Below are 19021 nucleotides of genomic sequence, written 5' to 3'. Positions count from 1 at the left end.
GGAGAGGGTTCAAGTGAGGTTCACGAAAATGATTCCATGACTGAAAGGCTTATTATATGAGGAGTGTTGGATGGCTCTGGGCCTGTACTCACTGGAATTCTGAAGAAAGAGCAGGGGATTTCTTTGAAATCTATCGAATGTTGAAAGGCCTCGATCAAGTGGATGCGGAAACGAGTTTTCCTCTGGCGGGGGAGTTGAAGAACAGAGTACACAGCCTTGGAATAGAGGGATGTCCATTTAGAATGGAGATGATGAGGATTTTCTTTAGCCAGAGAGTGGTGAATCCGTGGAATTTGTTGCCACATGTGGCTGTGATGGCCAAGTCATTTGACTTACGTAAGGCAGAGGTTGATAGATTCTTGATTAGTCAGAGCACAAAGGGATATGGGGTGAAGGCAGGAGATAGGAGCTGAGAGTGAATTGATGAAATGGCAGAGCAGGCTCAATGGGCAAAATTGCCTAATTCTTCTCCTATATCTTATGGTCTTTGGTCCTATCCTCTTATTCAAAAGGAGGCCCAGAATGGCACTCTTCTGAATCGGGCCCTCTATATATTGACTCAGAAAAAATCCCTGGATAGATTTGACAAATTTCACCATTTCCAGGCCCTCAGTACCTTGGGAAATCCAGTCAATTTAGGGAAATTAAAAAATCCCGCTAATCAGAACATTTATTTATAGAACTATGAGAAATTTCTCTACACTCCTGCTCCTCAAGTTTCCACTGTCAAACTGGGGTGTTTATAATACACCCCCATTATACTGATCCTCCTCTTCTTGTTTCAACATTCTACTATACTGGATGATCCCCCAGGAATGAAATCTCTAATTACTGCTGTTTTGTCCTTCCTTATCTCGCTCACCTGTACCTATCGCAAGCCTGTAGCATCTGTACCCTGGAATAGTGAGATGCCAAATCTGTGTTTTTCTCAGAAATGTTTATTTTAAGTGTATAATATTGCTATCTTCACAGCCGATACACACTATAAGCTTCTCTGCCTTACCTGTTAAATCTCAGATGAATAATTTCTCTACCTGGATTAGTACTGACCATTTTAACTGAGATTATCTGTTTGTGGTATTTGTTCATGTCCTTGCTACTAAATAGCACTGGCTGACCTCCAGTGTTTGTTTGACAGCCCTGGATTTTGAAGTGTTTTGCACTCATTTGCATTATCCTCCTCTAACTCCTATCAACCATGAGCATGACCTGATAACGTTGCTGCACAAGTCAAATGGGTGGAAATGGATGACACAAATCAAGAAAACAACATTATGACCGGATTCTATTGTTCTACGGTTTCGCACACTTCCCTGCTACTAGATTTAAAGGCAAGCCTTTTACTTGTACCTCAGAGTTCCACACATGTGGAGTCTCCGTGATATCTTGCTAAAATAAAAGATTTTATTGGCTCGAAACTTCCAGTTTAAGATGGCACGACCAAACATGTGCCTCAGCTTACTGGTAGTTCAAAAGGCAAGAAATTTGACTAAAATCACTGATAACACCTTTACTGAAGTAAACTGTGGTAGATTATCACTGCAGACATTGAATAGCCGGGTGAAGGCGAAGTGAATTTGGGGGATGAACTGTGCTGGCACCTTGCAGAATTGACACAGACAAAGTCAGCTATTTGGAAAGGAGAAGTCGAGGCAGAGGAGTTTCAATGCCTGCACAAGTAGAGGACTTGAAAGTGGCTTTGGGCTGAGCAGTGAAATCTAGGCCTGGAGCAAGTCTCTGGGCAGTGTGATTTAGGCCCAGAGCCTTTCATTGCAGTGGTGCCCAGGTCCTAGTGTGAGCAATGATACATGGTTTGGACAATTTTAAGTGCTGGCTCAGATAGACTGGAAAGACAGGGTGTTAAGATGGGAGGTGATGTTCACTTCTCTCTCCATGGCGCTGAGGCTATGAAGACTGCCCCGGCTGCTGTGCTCTGTACCCAATACCAGAGCTTTAGGCCTACTCTGGGATTCGGACCTAAAGTTTCATTTCGGTTTGGAATGTTGTTGTTCGCTTTCATTGTTTCCATGTTTTGTGTTTTCTCCCCCATTTCTCTGTGCATCAGGTGTTGATCTTTATTTTGCATTTTTAATTGGGCTCTTTAAGGTTTCTTGCTTTGCGGCTGCCTTACAGGCAAGCAAGTCTCAATGTATAAGTGTATTTTAAAAATTTGAAACTGAAACTGTTTAATCATTTCTATGCATGCTACCTGGCCTGCGGAGTTCCTCCAGCACTTTTTATGTGTGTTGCTTTGGATCTCCAGCATCTGCAGAATTTCTTGTGTTTATCACCAACTATAATTTATCCTCTGAACTCAGCAGGTCAGGCAGTGTCTATGGAACAGAGTAAACAGTCGACGGTTCAAGCTGAGAGACCGTTCGTCAGGCCTCTGATGTCAAAAGAACTTTGATCTCATTTGATATTTTTTTGGCTGGGATTATTGGAACATTATTGAAACAAATGGTGTGAATTGTGTCCATAACTGATCTATTTTCCTGACATATATTTCCTTTTTATAGGTGTGGTAAACTATGTGTCTAGCTGTCTGGACACGCCCCTCTGCTGACTGCTCCTGTGGCTCCTCCCACTGACCCCTGTATAAAGGCGATTGGAGGCACTGCTCCTCCCTCAGTCTCCAAGATGTCATGGTCACATTTGCAGCTAATAAAAGCCTATCTTTTGCCTCCTGTCTCCGAGAGTTATTGATGGTGCATCAATAGGCCTGCCTCATCTAGAAAAGTGAGAATCATCTATAGACATAAGAAAATAGAAAATGGAAACAGATGTAGACTATCTGGACCAACATGCCTGCTTCTCTATTCAGTAAGACCATGGTCGTTATTTGCCTCAATATTTCTACAATTCCCCATATTTCCATTAGTATATAAACATTAATTGAATTTAACCATGAATATACACAATCCATCAGCACTTGTGACCATCTGAAGTTGAAAATACCAAAGGTTTACAATCCTTTGCATAAAGAGAATTCTCTTCATGGCTGCTTTCCAGTCCTGAGACCCTGCACCATGTCACTGGATTCTTCAGTCTGAAGATCCATCCTATCAATCTTAGTCTTGTCTGACTCAATGAGATCATCGCTCATTTTTCTAAACTCCAGAGAGTAAAATTTTGTTTTCTTCAATCTCCCTGCTACAGATAATCCTCTTACCCAGAAATCACTCACAAATCCATAATGCAATGACACCAAGACAAGAATAATGTTATTTAAATATGAAGTCCAGAGTTATGCATAGTGCACCAATTGAAAGACAAATCCAATCTCTGCCCAATCTCAGCATTTCTTCCTTAGTTTTGTCCACAAACTAGTTTCCCATAAGGCCAATATACCACTTAACCTTTATAATTGTTGCCTTACATATTTGTTTACCTCTGGATCATATAAACCAACACACTGAGACTTATAATAATAAAAATCATCAGAATGCTGATTGCTTTACATTCATTCCTCTTCCCAAAATCTGTCAGGAAGTTATTGATGAAAACCGGTACAAATTTCAAATAAACAAGAATCTCAAAGAGCACCCCTTTAAAGAACCCTCAGTTCAGGGAAGGTTTTAATCAGCCAACCTGTCAAAAATTATATTACTTTCACCCAGCCAAAAGTTGGATTTCATTTTGTTTGGAAATTCTAGTATAAACATTGAATTTATGCTTATTTATATAAGTTGCATGTTGTCTATTACATATTAAATAAAAAAGCTATAAATCATAGTGGATGACAGATTGTGGCTGATTGCCAAATGGAAAGCTTAAAAAAATTGGTTTGTCATTTTTCTTCCATCATAGGGAACTTCTTTGGAATAAATTAATAACCTACAACTCCTTAACCCTTGTTTAGCTGAACTAACAATTGTTTCAACTAGTTGCCACACCCATTTTTTAACAGTAATGTTTTGTCCCTCTCTTTATTGTAAGAATCTTTGCAAAATAACTTCTTCTTAAATCCACAGTTAATAAAAATGACTGTAAAGAAAAACAAGGGCAGGAAATAGTGTTTTTGCTTTTATTATCTGCCAGTCTAACTACATTTATGCTTATTAAATAAAGAATGAAATCTTGGGACTCCAAGCATCCAGACCAAAATTGTGACCAAGATATTTTTAATTAAAAATCCAGTGGGCCATGGACCAGGTTGAGAGAAGTGAAGAAGGTAAAGTAAATCTAGAGGAGTGTCTGGAAAATTGGTTAAGTTTCTTCAAGTTTTTATGTGCCAATTTTGTTTAAGTCATGTAGCAGACAATTTTTCAAAAGTTGTGAATCCCTACTGTTATTAGAGTAGCTCATGGATGACTAAAGCCATGTACGAAAGTACTGAAATGTAGTGTCTATATGTACAACATTTTGTATGCCTGGTGTCCTCTATTTAGCAGCAGAATGCTAAAGTACACGTTTGTAGAACGGGTGATCGCTCCAGTCTAGTCCAAAGTTCACCTCAGTGGTTGGTGGGTTCTCAGGTGGCTGTCGAGGCTGATCTGGGATCTATATATTCTGGTGCAGTGTGGGCAAGAGGAAGTGGTGACTGTGGCTAATGGTTGGATTTTTCAGTTATTCCGTCTCTCCTTTTGCAGCTGCCACTTTTTCTCTGTGGCACAGCAGAGATTATTCTCATGTAGCACAGACCCTGCTTGTACAGATTTCCTCTGTGAATTACCCAGCAATTGGACAGAGGCAGCCAAGATAGAAATCACAGCCTTTGCATTCCTTCGTCCTTGCTGATGCATTATTATTGGATTAGTGTAAATTGATGGTTGATGGTTGGCCAGAGACTTGTTGGGTTGAAGAGCCTGTTTCTAGATTGATTATCACACAAAAATATGATACAATACAACATAATTTCTGGGCACTCATATTGCAGCTAAAGAGAAGATAATGCCCAATGTGGTGCTCCCCAGCTTTGTGGCCCTTCATAAAACATTAAGTGATGAATTGCTGGTGAAACAGAAAATAACTGGATAAAGAAAGGAAAGGTTGAGATCAGTCAAAGTAGGGAGGAACACCTTTGGAAAGAAATAGGTTGTGCCTGCTTTTACTTTACCGTGGTCCACTTCTTAATACTTGAAATGAAGCAAGCCAATGTATATTTTAGTGCTACGTTGAAACTGATATCACTGGAAGACAAAGATTTTGCTTCCTGAGTACTTCTGGGTAGATCTTATGGATTTTGGTCTGATGATCATGAAACTCAAATTTCCTATTACACGCCATTTTTTCTGAAATTGCCTATATTTGTTATTTTAATTCATAATTCAAGTCAGGATATTGATGTCAAGATTAAGGAAGGCATTTTTATTAGCTCACAAATCAAACAGGTTATCAATGATAGGCAATTCGAAGAACTTCTAGTGGGACCAGAGAAAATCACATGCAAGGCATTCAAGGATGCTGTGGAAAATTTTCTTGGCAACTGCAGAGCACCAAGTTACATGCAGCTGGTTTACAACATGCTTCAAGGATAAAAAAAACATGAAGTGCAATATGTCATTAACGATTCATTTTCTGCATTCCCATAGTAGAAGTAGAGCTAATAGGACTTGATGTTTCAATCCCAATGATAAAGTTGGCACTCTCAATGTTGGCAGTGGCTTGGAGTGGTGACGAGGAGGGTAGCTGCATCATTGGGGTCATCAGGTGGACACCCTTTTTCTTTGATAAGCCCATGACATCTCCAGAGGGCTCAATGGTGCTACCTGGTATCCCAGATATACCCCCTGAATTCTGTACCCTCCTGTCTTTATCTTGCAGCCCAGTTGTTGTCTTTCCTTTTAATCCAAATCCAATTGTTGCTTTCCTCTGCTGCATTTGACAAGGACTTAATTGCTTGTTGGAGGGAGACACCCCTCACTCCCACCTTCTTCAATAGACTGGTCGTAGATGTAGCAATGAATCCCCTGCATCCCATTTTACAGGGAAAATCTTGATCTTCCAGCTGTTCTGAGCAGCTTCAGTTTCCAGTTCAGAGTACTTGGTCTTTTTCCTCTCATAAGCTTCTTCAACGCCATCTTCCCATGGTACTGTCAATTCCATAACATATGCCAGCTTGGCTGTTGTGGAACACAGGACTATGTCTGCCCAGAGTGTTGTAGCCGCAATGTCTGGGGGAAACACAAGCTTTTTCTCCAAGTCCACGTCCATTTTCCAATCCCAAGCAACATGCAGAATGCTTTTATCCTTTGATGTTACTTAGTGCTCTGGAGGTTGGCGGGCTGGTACAAATCGTGTAATGTGGATATTTCCTGCTGATGTTTGTGGGAGAGCGTTTACGGTGGTTTGCCTCTGTTCCAAGATTGATGCCAGCTGTCTGAGAACTTGGTTATGCTGCCAAGTATACCGCTCCTGGCTGAGGCTCATGGTACATGTTAAATGTGCCTTAGTGATCCAGGTGCTTGACAAAGAGAGCAAGTGGGGTCTTCTCCCCACCACTGGTTCAGATTTTGAGGTGTTGGTAGGAGGTCATAAGTGGCTCTGAGGGCAAAACTTAGCCGAGATCCCTCCATTTCCCAGATGTCACGCCAGCTGAGTTTCCTCTTTTCCAGGCTCTCCCAATTAGTCCATTGGGCCTACTTGGCCATTAAAATGGCTCTGGCGTGTTGCTCTGCCTCCTCCTGTCTCCTCACTTCCTCCACCATGAGCCGTCTCTTCTACACTGATGCTGCCTTGTGCCATTGAGGAGCCTTTGGGATGAGCCTGAGACCGGCTCTCCCATGTTGGACTTGGCCAACCACATTCCTGAAGTGAAGAGCAGAACTAGCACTTTGAATGGCTTCAGATGGAGTCCACTTCCTCCCCGTTACCACACGGGGGGCTGCTGTTCGAATAACAGTATCTTCAGGTTCAGTGAGGGTAATGACCAACCTTGCTTTGGTGCATTGGTATTCTTCCACAAGACTTGTAATTAGTAATTCCAATTTGCCGTTCCCATTCGGTCCAACGGGATTTAAGCATCTTGGAAGTCCAAGCCACTGTTTCACAAGTGTGTTGATCACTCTTTTGAGCTTTTCCACCTTATTGATGGGGATTTCATACATTGTTAAAGGCCGCATGAGTCTTGGGAGTATGCCGAACTGGAAGCACCACAGCTTGAGTTTTCTTGGCAGCAAGGTCTTGTTGTTGCGAGCTCTGTACGTGATGGTATCCTTTTTGAGTTGTTTAAACTTCTCCGTGTCCTTGAGCTTAGCATCATATCATTGGCCCAAGCTCTTCACTGGCATTTCTGAAACAGTTGGGGCAGATGTTCCATCAATATGAAATCTTTGATCCGTGACTTGACCTTTGACAATGGAGATGCTTCTGCACTTGCTGCGCTTGATCTTCATCCTTGCCCATGTGATGTTTTGATGAAGCTTTTGCAGAAGTCTCTTGGTTCAGGGGACAGTTGTCGTCAGTTTTGTTATATCATCCATATAAGCTCTTATCGGTGGTAATCTTTGACCAAACTGTAGCCATTTTCCTATAAACTTATTCCCTGCAGATCTTGGCACTGTCACTGATGAGCATGATGAAAGGTTTCACCAGGACATTGCGGTCATGGAGAAACAGTATCAGGGTAACGAGGATCCATCAATGACGGCTGATTATTGTTGGCGACTTAAGCAAGAAGCCTCAGACATTGAGTACAAATGAAAATCATCCATAAAACATTTTAGCTTAGTTGAATGATTGTAAAGCATCAGCCTCATTATGAAATTAAATGCATTTTATTCAATAAAAGTTGATTTCTGGTTTCTCTAATTTCCTATGTGATACAAGTGTGACATGTTTAACATTTTTAATGTTGAAAGGCACGGACAGAGTGGATGCGGCAAAGTTGTTTCCCATGGTGGGGGAGTCTAGTACGAGAGGGCATGACTTAAGGATTGAAGGGCACCCATTCAGAACAGAGATGCGAAGAAATTTTTTTAACCGGAAGGTGGTGAATCTGTGGAATTTGTTGCCACAGGTGGCAGTGGAGGTCAAGTCATTGGGTGTATTTAAGGCAGCGATTGATAGGTATCTGAGTAGCCAGGGCATCAAAAGTTATGGTGACAAGGCGGGGGCATGGGACTAAATGGGAGAATGGATCAGCTCATGATAAAATGGAGGAGCAGACTCGATGGGCTGAATCGCCAACTTCTGCTCCTTTGTCTTATGGTCTTATGGTCTAAGTAGCCAGAAATTATATTTGTGTTCAGCTTCAAGTGGTCTACCGTAAACAAAAAAAGCAATTCTGAGGAAGTAACACTTGAAAAAAATTGTTGTCCAGTGCATTTGATGAATTTTAGAGAGAATGCAAATGTCTAACCAATAAGAAAGGGAAATATGCCTTCCAGTGGCAATTGGAATTTCTGGGATGGGGGGGGGGGTGTGATGCAGTGTCAGTCCAATCCTTTTAGAACTTATTAAATAACCACATTGTTTTTGCATTACTAACCTCATTGAACTTGTCTCCAAGCAGTCATGTATGAATAAAATGGTGGCCTTGTTTAAAGGAATGACACGGTGTCACATGCAAAGTTGTTTACTATGGATTTTCTTTAAAATAATCCATTAAGCTCCATGATGATTGAGTAATATAGCTCAATTGTACGGCTATGGAAGGGTGTGGGTTTGTCCACTCATCTGAGATAACTTGGCTCATGTTGGTCCAAAGAATTGAGAGGGAAGTGAGCTTCATTTCAAAGGTGAGGTGAAAGAGACTTCTCTTGACATGAAGGCAACACTTGAACCCATGGGTTCTGGTAAAGCTGGTCAATAAAGGGTAGTGTGAAATATGTTTACTAGTTAAAAGATGGTTATTGTTGTTGGAGGCCAATCATGTAATTTCTGTAACATTGCTGATGCAACTCATCAGGGCAATGAGATTTAACTATATTTTGTTTCATTCATGGCCTTACTTTACCAGAAAGACTTAAATAAAGCATGTTTAAAGATGGTGTTCAGATCCACTTACACATTCTCTGATGTTGAAGCACTCCATGGTTACGTACAGTAGGTAATGGAAAACATTTAGGCTTGCAATGACGAATAACAAATTTCACTTATACACTGCAAGTGTCAATCCAGTCACCTCCCTTTTCCAGGCAATGGGATTACTGTTGTTGAATTCTCATATTAGTTCTTAGGATTGAAAGAGTTCAAGAAGGTGCTTTACAGGCATTGGGGATAAGCAATAAATACTGACCTTTCCATAACATAAATAGATTCAGAAATAAAACTAAAAAAAATCAGTTTGGTAAAAAAGAGAATGCTACATCGGTTCTAGTACTCACCGTAAAGTTTCCACTCTTAGCCTGTGTCCAAGCAGTCCTGTGATTGCACGTCGGAAACTCATATGCAGGGACACTAATCTAGATGGCTGCATGAAATTATCTAGAGTAAAGTAGTTTACTAATGCTCACTGTCAGGAAAATGGACCAGGTTTCGTGAGGTTCCAAAGGGAAATAAAGGAAGTAATACCCCTGACACTCAGAAACAAAAATTCTTTGGCATGCTCTGTCCTGAAAAATAACTCTATTTTGATCCAGAACCAGTGCTTTAAAATCTACTGGCAAATGACCAGAAAGCTAAAATATTTTTGTTCTGCAGCAATGGGAAATAGTGTAAGATGAAACATGTTTGCATAATAATCTGTAGCATTTTGTCCATTTTCATTGCTTGTCACATCTAAAAAAGCGTGGGAACACTCTGTCCTATGGCAAATTTAACAGTCAATTAGTAAAGAAAAGAAATTATTTTTATCTCTAGGAATTTGTGGTGTTTTGAACTGCCATCCCCTACTGAAAGGAAGCATACTGAAATAAATATTTGAGTCTTGTGACAAAGGCTCATTTACAATTACTTACAAGCCAACCCCCAAAAAGGACTCCATGTTGCCTTGTAAAGATGAATCACATCAGAGATTTTCATATTTATCATTGAAATTACCTAATAATTGGCAGCTCAGTTGCTAACATCTGCATGTGTCTGATTCACTGAATAATTCCCAAGTCTCAGAGAGCTAACTTTCTCAAAATGCATGTGTTTTTGTGTGTGTGTGGGGGGGGGGGAGAGGGGAGAGGGGGGCAGAGAGAGAGAGAGAGAGAGAATGAGAAAGAGGCACTGAATCACTACCGAATAATGGTGATATTTCATTAGAAGTATCTCAATGGAATATCACACTAGCAAGCCTTTGTAATAATACATTTTGGCAACAATATGCACCATACTTGTTCCTTCAGCTAGCACTCAGGTAACAAAACCAGCTGATCGGTAGCTGATCAGAAATGTACCAGAGGAAAGGGGACAGGGGGACAGGTGAAGGGAAGAAGGATTGCCCTTCTCTTGCATCTCCTTGAGGTGAAGGGGTAGAGGAGATGGAGGGTAGAAGGTATGGAGGTAAGGGTAAATAAGACTGGTGGATGAGGGGATGGAATGGCATGGACAATGTTCAAAGATCAAAGTTAAAAGTACATTTATTATCAAAGTATGTATTTGTCATCACATACTACTTTGAGATACATTTTTGCAGGCTCTCACAAGAAATTGTAACATCATAAACCAGCAAGTTATTTGTTATGTCTCCGCTCTCGTTGTGAAATGGAGACATCTCTTTCTCCCTTATTAGGGAGAAAGAGAGAGCCTGTAATATGTCGAATACTGGGTGAACAAGTAGTCTTTGGAGTACGGCAAAGGCTGTGTCTTTGCTATTGCTTTGCTCACACGTGAGTGCTCTGTGGCGGGTGCTGATGCCTTTTCTTTCTGCTGGTGGGGGAGGCGGGATTGTCGCTTGCTGCTGCTTCCCTTCCATGGAAGGGAAGGAGCTGGGGGAGGGGGGTACTCTGGGGTTCTAACATAAAACTTCATTCTTTTTTTAGGGCACCCCTCTGTTTTTCGTGGATGGTTGCAAAGGAAAAGCATTTCAGGATGTATATTGTATACATTTCTCTGAAATTAAATGCACCTTTGAAACCTTTGAAATAAAGAAATACAATAGAATCGATGAAAAACTACATGGAAAGACTGATAAACAATCTATGTGCAAACGAAGATGAATTATGAAAGTAACAATAAACAGACAAGTAAATAAATAATACCAAGAACATAACTTGTAGAGTCCTTGAAAGTGAATCTACGGGTTGTGGAATCAGTTCAGAGTTGAGGTAAGTGAAGATATCCAGACTGATTCAGGAGCCTGATGGTTGAGGGGTAATAAGTGTTCCTGAACCTGGTGGTGTGGGACCTAAGACTCTAGTTCCTCCATCCTGATGGCAGCAGTGAGAAGAGAGCATGACCTGGATGTGGGGGTCCTTGATGATGGACGCTGCTTTTTTGTCTCAGTGCTCCTTGTAGATGTGCTCAACGTTGCTGGGGAAATTGAGTAAAAGGAAATTTGCAGGATGGATAGAGTTTGGGAGGGAAAGGTACAAGTCATGGGGTTAGGGAACCTCCCTGGATGGTTTGGGAGTCAGCGGTGATTAGAACTGAAGATTTATCTCCTTTTTTCTCTGAGCTTGCAGTACTCCCATTTTACAGATAATGCCCCTGAAATACCCAGTAACCGATATAACCAGGACAAGACGATCCTAATCCTCTCTCTAAGCCCCAAGCAGAATGCATCATGGGGAATGATATATGAAATACAAATCACATCAACGATTTCAGGTCTCATGCCTGGAAGTGATTTGTTGAATTCTTCAAGTGTCGCAGAGCAAACCAGAACTGCTCATTATCATGTTTCACTTGGGGAAATTTGATTAAACTGAACAAAATAGCATCATGCAATTGAATTCCCGGGCAATGGAGTGGTTTGGACTGGGAGCACCTTGGCCTGACCTTGCCTTGCACAAGACAATGAAGACAATATACTGAATTTGGAACATCACTCACCACTGTTTAATATCACACTCTGCAGTACACTTGCAATTGATATGACAGAAATATCCAAAGCTAGTGTTTCATGGGAAAGTTAGGAAAGAATTTGAAAATATCAAGGGACAAGATTTTCATTGGCTGAAGGGATAAACACCTTGCTGGTTGTTTCTATGAGATACAACGTTCAAATTTTGCAGAAGAATTGATTCTTGGTCCTGAGTTAACTGATTTAAGCCAGGCCACAGCAACTGATAAAGTAAACTTGGCCTTAGCTTCTCTGGTACAAGTGTGGTAAAGTTAGCAATTGGACCTTATACTGATGGTTGTCTTGTGAATCTGGAAATTTGTGAGTATGGAGGGCTGGATCAAAGATACGAGGAAGAGCCTACTTTCAGTGAGTGACTAATACCTTTGCAGGTGAAGTATTCAAGGTCACCATTAAACAGCTTCCTGATGAAAGTTAGCAATACATACCTATACAAGAAAATTACATATGGCAGACAAATGGTGACACGGAAAGCACTGCACTTTACAAGGATCAGAGATTAATGTAAAATATGCTTTCTTACGCTAGGGATGCAGTTCTGTTTATGAAGATCTGCTAAAAAACAGATGCATTTTAAGGGCATGGTTTGCATCATAAAGCCTTTTATAAAAGATAGTATTGAAGTATTTTAGCAGTGGAAATGGCCAGCTAACTTTATTATGTGCTTGTTTTTTTTTAAGATTATACACCACCCGTAACAAATAAAACCCCTTAATGGGTGACATGTGATGTGCGGTGGACATACATTGTGAGCATTACAACCTTTAGTGTCCTCCAAAAGTGCTTAATTTCCGTACAGCACTAAAGCTGTGAAAGATACTTAATTACAACTCTTTCTTTGAGATGTAAATAGAGAGAAAAGTAAACATACCTCAGAGGAAAATACATGAATTCATCAGCAACAGAAAAATCCAAAGCGCTGCTATAGCAATAATGACGATAAAAGGAACATTGGGAAGTAATTGTGGAAAGTAGCTGCTGTGAATTGAGATGCATGGTTGCATCTGAGAGCTTCTGCTACTTTTCAACTGCCTTGAGATGGATTACAAAGCACAAGAAAGGAAGCAGGGTATAAATTATTACTTCATGATCAAGAACTTGTATAGTTAATGAACCTATTTATGTTTTACAGTAAACAATGCTGCATGGATTCATACCAGAAGGAATGTTCCAGAAAAATAAAATCTCTCCAGAATCTGGAAAAACTCAAGATGCTTGAAAATTGGAGGGAGATTTTAAGATTTAGAACAAAAAGAGGAGAAAGAAAGTTCAGACTGAAACTGACTTCCAGTTCCACATGTGTAGACTTGCACTGAAAAATATCCTTTGTGAGGTGGATAATTTTAGATATTTTATTGTTTAAGCCGTTGAGGAGCATCAGCATTGAGATCATTTGGATTTGACACTTGGAAGAGTTAAAATTAGGACTAAAATAGTGCAGCTCAGGAGATCAATGCAGAACTCTGAATTAAATTGAAATATGCAGAACATGAAGATTTCGCTTTCTGTGTTGAGTTAATTTGTCCTAATTAGAACAGGAGTAGAATGCAGTAATTAGATTTATTTTAAATAGATTGGTGAAAGGGGTGGGGTAGGGGAGCATCCGAGGCTTCTGTGGTTGATCCACATCAAAGGGCTCTGCTGGAAATCTGTGTGTAGAAGGATTTCAATTAACTGCCAGAGAGAGCTCAGTTGCGAAAATGGTGAGTAGTTTCCTGACAGTTGTTGTCCTGGCTTACTTCAGAATTTGAGCAATATAGAAGTGATGTGGAACTGTATCCTTCCGTAAGAATCAACTGCCTCAGGAAAGAAAAGAATAAAGATCAGGGGAAAAAGCGAATCTGAATTTAGATCTGGGAAACAGAATAGATTCTTGAATAATGCTTCTCCTGGAAATGGATTTTACATTTGAATAGAATGCTTTGTGACTGTAAGAGAGAAGCTCAACATCAAATCTTTATTCATTGCTTCGCTAATTTTGGGAATTACCTCAGCACTAAATAATCAAGATTGAATGACCATCCAATGTTGAACCATTATATATTTCAGTCTTTCAATAGCCAATGAGGAATGAGAAACTATGAGGCAGTGAACTAATCCAGGGTAGGAAGTTTAATACATGTATTTCTCCGGACTACCCTAGAAATGCCCTTGTACCCTCAGTTAGAACACTGAGTTAGTTCACAGTTACATCACAGAGTGACATGAATCTAGTGAAGTATCCAATATTTGATTACTATTTTTCTTTCACGCAGATTGCCAATAAATCATAAGCTAAACTGATATTCGGCCAGTATGTAGATTACTTACAGTAATATAAAATAACTTAAGTCAATGAATGATGAAAATTTGTCTAATCCATTGGGTCCTATTTTCTCTGCTGTCTAAAATAACTTCTCTTTTCTCTCTTTCCCAATATTGGGATTAGAGAGATTTGTTTATTGTCATTTATATCAGGGTACAATTGAAGTTACTTGCTCGTGTGTAGAAAGGTATTCAAGAAGGGCCAGGACCTGAAATGTTGGCATTTTCTCTTTCCACAGATGTTGTGTGACCTGCTTAGTGTTTCTAACATTTTCACCCTTCATGGCTTTTAATAACATTATGGATTATTTTCAAAAATAATTCTTCTCTTACCATGTTTCTTGCTTTTCTACAAAGAGGTGAGGGAGAGGAGCTAATCTTTAAAATCAGATTCTTAAACAAAGGAGGCACCCAGTAAAAATTATGGTTATACCAATCAAAAGTTGCTTTCCAAAAGACAAAGCAAGAAGGAAAAAAAAGATGCAATTTAGTAGCTTGCTTGAGACTTAAATCTATTGTATTTCAATCCTATTTCATCCCTGTTGGTAGTGAGAGGAACAAGTTTTCTGACAGAGAGAGAGAGGTATTAATAATCAGAGCACAGATGCCAAGAGAATAAGCTTGGTTTTATAATGAGGGCCGTGCAGACTCTCAGACTGCAAGTGGTTGCAAAAAGAGGAGTTTTGCTTGAGGCTGTTGGACTGAATGCAAAGATATTATTCAATTTGTTACGTAAGACTGGAGGAAGATAGATTTGCAAGATCTTTATAGCTTGACATTGCACACATATATATTGGTCAAAGGGAATGGAGGGATTTTTACAATACTCGTTGCTCTGTAATCTAATTGTGGAATAAAACAAGTTATGAACAGAGCTTAGCATTAATTTATCCAATGTGAGTTCAGAGTGCCCTTGGACTGATTGTAGAAATGTATAAATAATACAAGTGTCCAGTCTGAACTGAAGGGAGATGTTAGTGCATTCATAAGTTCTGAAATTACATGGCTAGATACAAGACAATGTGGCTGCTCTCTAAAGAACAAAGATAACTAAGGTGCTAAATTAAATCCACAAAATTACTGATGACATTCACAAATCCTGATCATTTTACTTCACTACACTTTTTCTCTTCCCAGAGGCTCTAAAACTGAAACTCTCTGTTCTTTGAGACTTAGATCCATGTGATTATAATTGTACCATTATCTTCTCATCTCCTGTTAAGCTCTATGACATCCCAGACCATCAGCCTTGGCCTCTGACCTAGGAATCTTTCCTGATGAAAGCTAACTAATATCAATAGCTTTGACTGGGACTCAGTATATTGCACAATTTGAAGGAATTCTTCTTTATATACTCTATACATAAATAAGAATTATTTCAAGTTCTTTTACAAAATTCTTTTGCAGAATTTAGAACATAGAACATTACAACACAGTACAGGCCCTTTGGCCCACAGTGTTCTAATCTAAGATCCATCTAACCCTTCTCTTTTATATAGTGTTCTATCATCAACGTGTGTATCTAAGTATTCCTTAAATGCCTTCGTGTTTCTTCCCTCTGGCAAGGCATTCCCTGTTCTAATCACTGTCTGCTTAAAGAATGACATCTTGCCTATACTTTCCTAAAAACACTTTAAAATCATGTCCCCTGGAATTAGCTATTTCTGTCCTGGGATAAAGTGTCTGGCTATTCACACAATCTATGTCTCCTATCATCTTGTCCACCTCTGTCAAGTTACCTCTCATCCTCCTTTGCTCCAAAGAGAAAAACCCCTACTTCGCTCAGCCTATCCTGATAAGACATTTTCTCTAATCCAGGTAGCATCCTGGTGAAACTTCTCTGCACCCTCTCTAAAGCTTCCCCATCCTTCCTATAATGAGGTGAGCACAATAGTCCAATTGTGGTCCAATCAGGGCTAGATAGAACTGCTACATTAACTTTTAGCTCTTGGACTCAAATTTTTTGTCAAATGTTGGTGTTGTTACCTGTTCAGTGTGGTATTTTGGCATGAATGCACTAATAAGAAAAAAAATTATGTGCCAATATATTTGAATATTGTGTGACCCAATCAGTACGATGGTTGATACCTCACTTCAAGTAGTTCCCAATGTTAGCAAGTTCAGTGACTGATGAATTCACTAGAGCTGGAATTATGTTGTAATCCTCATTTTATCTGTATGAAAATACTGACTATCTGAGACTTCTCAATTTCCTGAAAATGATGAGTGTAGAAATAGGGAAGTGAAGGAGATTATCAGTGGAAAAGAAAACATTGTTGAGGACATGGAATAGGATTTCTGTAGAGATGCAGACAAAGAAAATGACTATGAAACCATTGAAGGATACAATCTTAGTGGTAAACTGGATATGAAATTAAAGAAAAAGTTTGCTGTGGCACGCAGCTATGGAAAATGAGGGAAAGTAGAACAGAAAGAAATATTGTTATAGAGTCTTGGAGTATAAAGTACAGAAGCATGCTTTTCAGCCCAGTATGACCATTAACATCCATTTAAACTAATCCTACATTAATCCTACTTTTTAAAAAAAATTCTCCTTGCATTCTGTCAAGTCTTCTTCAAAATTTTACCCCTCTTCTATACATTGGGGGAAATTTACCTGGCCAATTAACCTACTTATATACATGATGTTGTGATGGCTGAATTATGTACTCACAGATCACTGTTTCAGCCCATCTGGCCTATGCTAGCTAAGAAGTCTGATCCAAGACAGTCCCATTTGTTAATGATTAGCCTATAACCTTCTAAACCTTTCCAATCCTTGTACCTGACCATCTGTCTTTAATAAATTATTGTTCCTACCTCGACCACTTTTCCGGCAGCTTATTCCACATATGTATCATCCTCTGTGTAAAAATGTTACCACTCAAGCTCCTGTTAAGCCTTTCCCACTTACTTTAAACTTATGCCCTGGTGTTCTTGATTCCTTATCCCAGGGAAAAAAACTGTATGCATTCACACTCCATATGCCCCTGACAGACAGGGACAGGAATTTGATCTGAAGGTGACTCCATAAGCACAGAGATGAAACTATACAATAAGTTACTGAGGTTGAGTTAGAATGCAAATGCAAAATAGTAGTTTTTAAAGATAGCCAAAGGATAGGTACAGATCAGGGTTGTAGAGAACAGCTTTATAATCCATATCTCAAAATAAATTCCACTGTCAATGCAACAACCTGAGCTGATAAATGGCCTGTAATTGTCAGGCAGTCTAAAGAGACACTCGTCTATTTGTGACAGATCATGTCCAACTGTGTTCTGCTAAAACCCTGAAGGACTTTCCTTTGTCATTGCAGAGGATGCAGATGGGATTAGTTGCACTCGGGATCTGGGCCTGACTGCAGGATGTGGGGAGTAGGGGAGCCACGCCATTGAGAAGCCCAAGATTTAGAAGCAGTCAATGGATAGTGCAGTACTGGGATGGACAACTGTCTCAGAATTTGAGGAGATTAATGTTAGTTTTGGGGAAGGGACAACATGTGGGTTAGACTTGTTAGGCTTGATAAATTGTGTTGTAAGCGGGAATGGTCAATGATTGGTAAGGGGAGGAGTGAATCAGTGGGCAGGGATTGTGATTAGTGATTGGCAGATTGGTGGTGATGAGGGAATGGAATTGACAAAGACTGCGATTTTTTGGAGGGAGAGAAAAAATGTTCCAGATGGTACTATGATCCTGAAGCTTTGTTGTTGAGAGCACTTATACTATCCTGCCCCATTTGAATCAACAACTCAGTTCCTAAATTGAATGCGTTGGTCACACCAGGATCTAAAGGATGGAGTGGAAGGAAGACATCCTTGAGCCCCAGGGACTGCCTGAGTAGAAGTGCAAGTTAATATGAGCTCTCCATTTCTCCTGACTTAATTCTATTGTAACCGATGGCAACGAAGATCGAGAGAAGGGTAAATACTAAAGTATTATTAGCCTTCCAACACTATCTCACAAAGTCAAGATTACCCCATGCACTTAATAACAATCCAAAAATTGTTGGGATAGTGCTGATTACAGATCAGAAAAAAATATATAATTGAATTCATTAATCTGGATGGTGCACTATTTGGTATCATTTTTCTTCTCTCAGAAATGAACTTCTTCCATTTAACTGAGCTGTGGGGATATTTTATTTTAACTGCTGTTCTGTACATTTATTGTGTGCTTACAGAACAACTCACTATGATAAGCAATATCCACATACATCGGAATTAGAAGCAAGAGTAGACCTGCTAAGAATGAAGCTGATCTGATTGCAGCTTTAATTCAAGATTCCCACTTACTTTGGATAACATTTCTCCCACTTCCTTAGTAATTGGGGTGGCACAATAGTGTGCTGATTAGCACAATCACTTTACCATGCCAGTGTTTACTGTTGGGGGTTTGATTCCCACCGTTGTCTATAAGGAACTTGTACGTTCTCCCCATGGCCACATGCGTTTCCTCTGGGTGCACATTCTAAAGATGTATCTTTAGGGTTAGTGAGTTGTGGGCATGTTATGTTGGTGTCAGAAGCAAGACAACACTTATGGGCTGTGTGTTGGTCATTGACGCAAAAGAACACATTTCACTGTACGTTTCAAAGTACATGTAACAAATAATACTGATCTTTTATCATTAATCACTCTGCCTCTCCTTCAAAAAAATATAAAGACTCTATGTCCTCCTATCTTATTATTACAACCATTCAAGGGATGTGTTTTCATAGGCAAGGCCACCATTTAATAGCCCTAGATAAGGTGGTGGTGAGCTGTCCTCTTGAACTACTGCAGGCCTTGATGTGTGGGTGTACCCACAATGTCACTTGGGAGA

At 39.8% G+C, this 19021-nt stretch overlaps 1 protein-coding gene and 1 long non-coding RNA gene across 3 annotated transcripts in view; one reads left to right on the top strand and one right to left on the bottom strand.

Moving 5' to 3' along the window:
* The window catches only part of LOC132406234 (uncharacterized), a 59509-nt gene extending 58109 nt beyond the window's left edge, over positions 1 to 1400 (top strand). For both annotated transcript variants that reach the window (XR_009516099.1, XR_009516098.1), the window contains exon 3: positions 1139 to 1400. This is a non-coding gene — a long non-coding RNA (uncharacterized LOC132406234). The remainder of the gene's footprint in view (positions 1 to 1138) is intronic.
* Positions 1 to 9370, bottom strand: part of sema6bb (sema domain, transmembrane domain (TM), and cytoplasmic domain, (semaphorin) 6Bb) — a 617098-nt gene extending 607728 nt beyond the window's left edge. Inside the window, exon 1 of the mRNA XM_059991587.1 lies at positions 9270 to 9370. The gene's annotated coding sequence lies outside the window, so the exon portion shown is untranslated. The remainder of the gene's footprint in view (positions 1 to 9269) is intronic.
* Between the last annotated feature and the right edge of the window lie 9651 nt (positions 9371 to 19021).

The sequence above is a fragment of the Hypanus sabinus genome, chromosome 16 (assembly GCF_030144855.1).
Source record: "Hypanus sabinus isolate sHypSab1 chromosome 16, sHypSab1.hap1, whole genome shotgun sequence".
NCBI lineage: Eukaryota > Metazoa > Chordata > Chondrichthyes > Myliobatiformes > Dasyatidae > Hypanus > Hypanus sabinus.
Note: the sequence above shows the minus strand (reverse complement) of the source record. Positions and strands in the feature narration are given on the sequence as shown.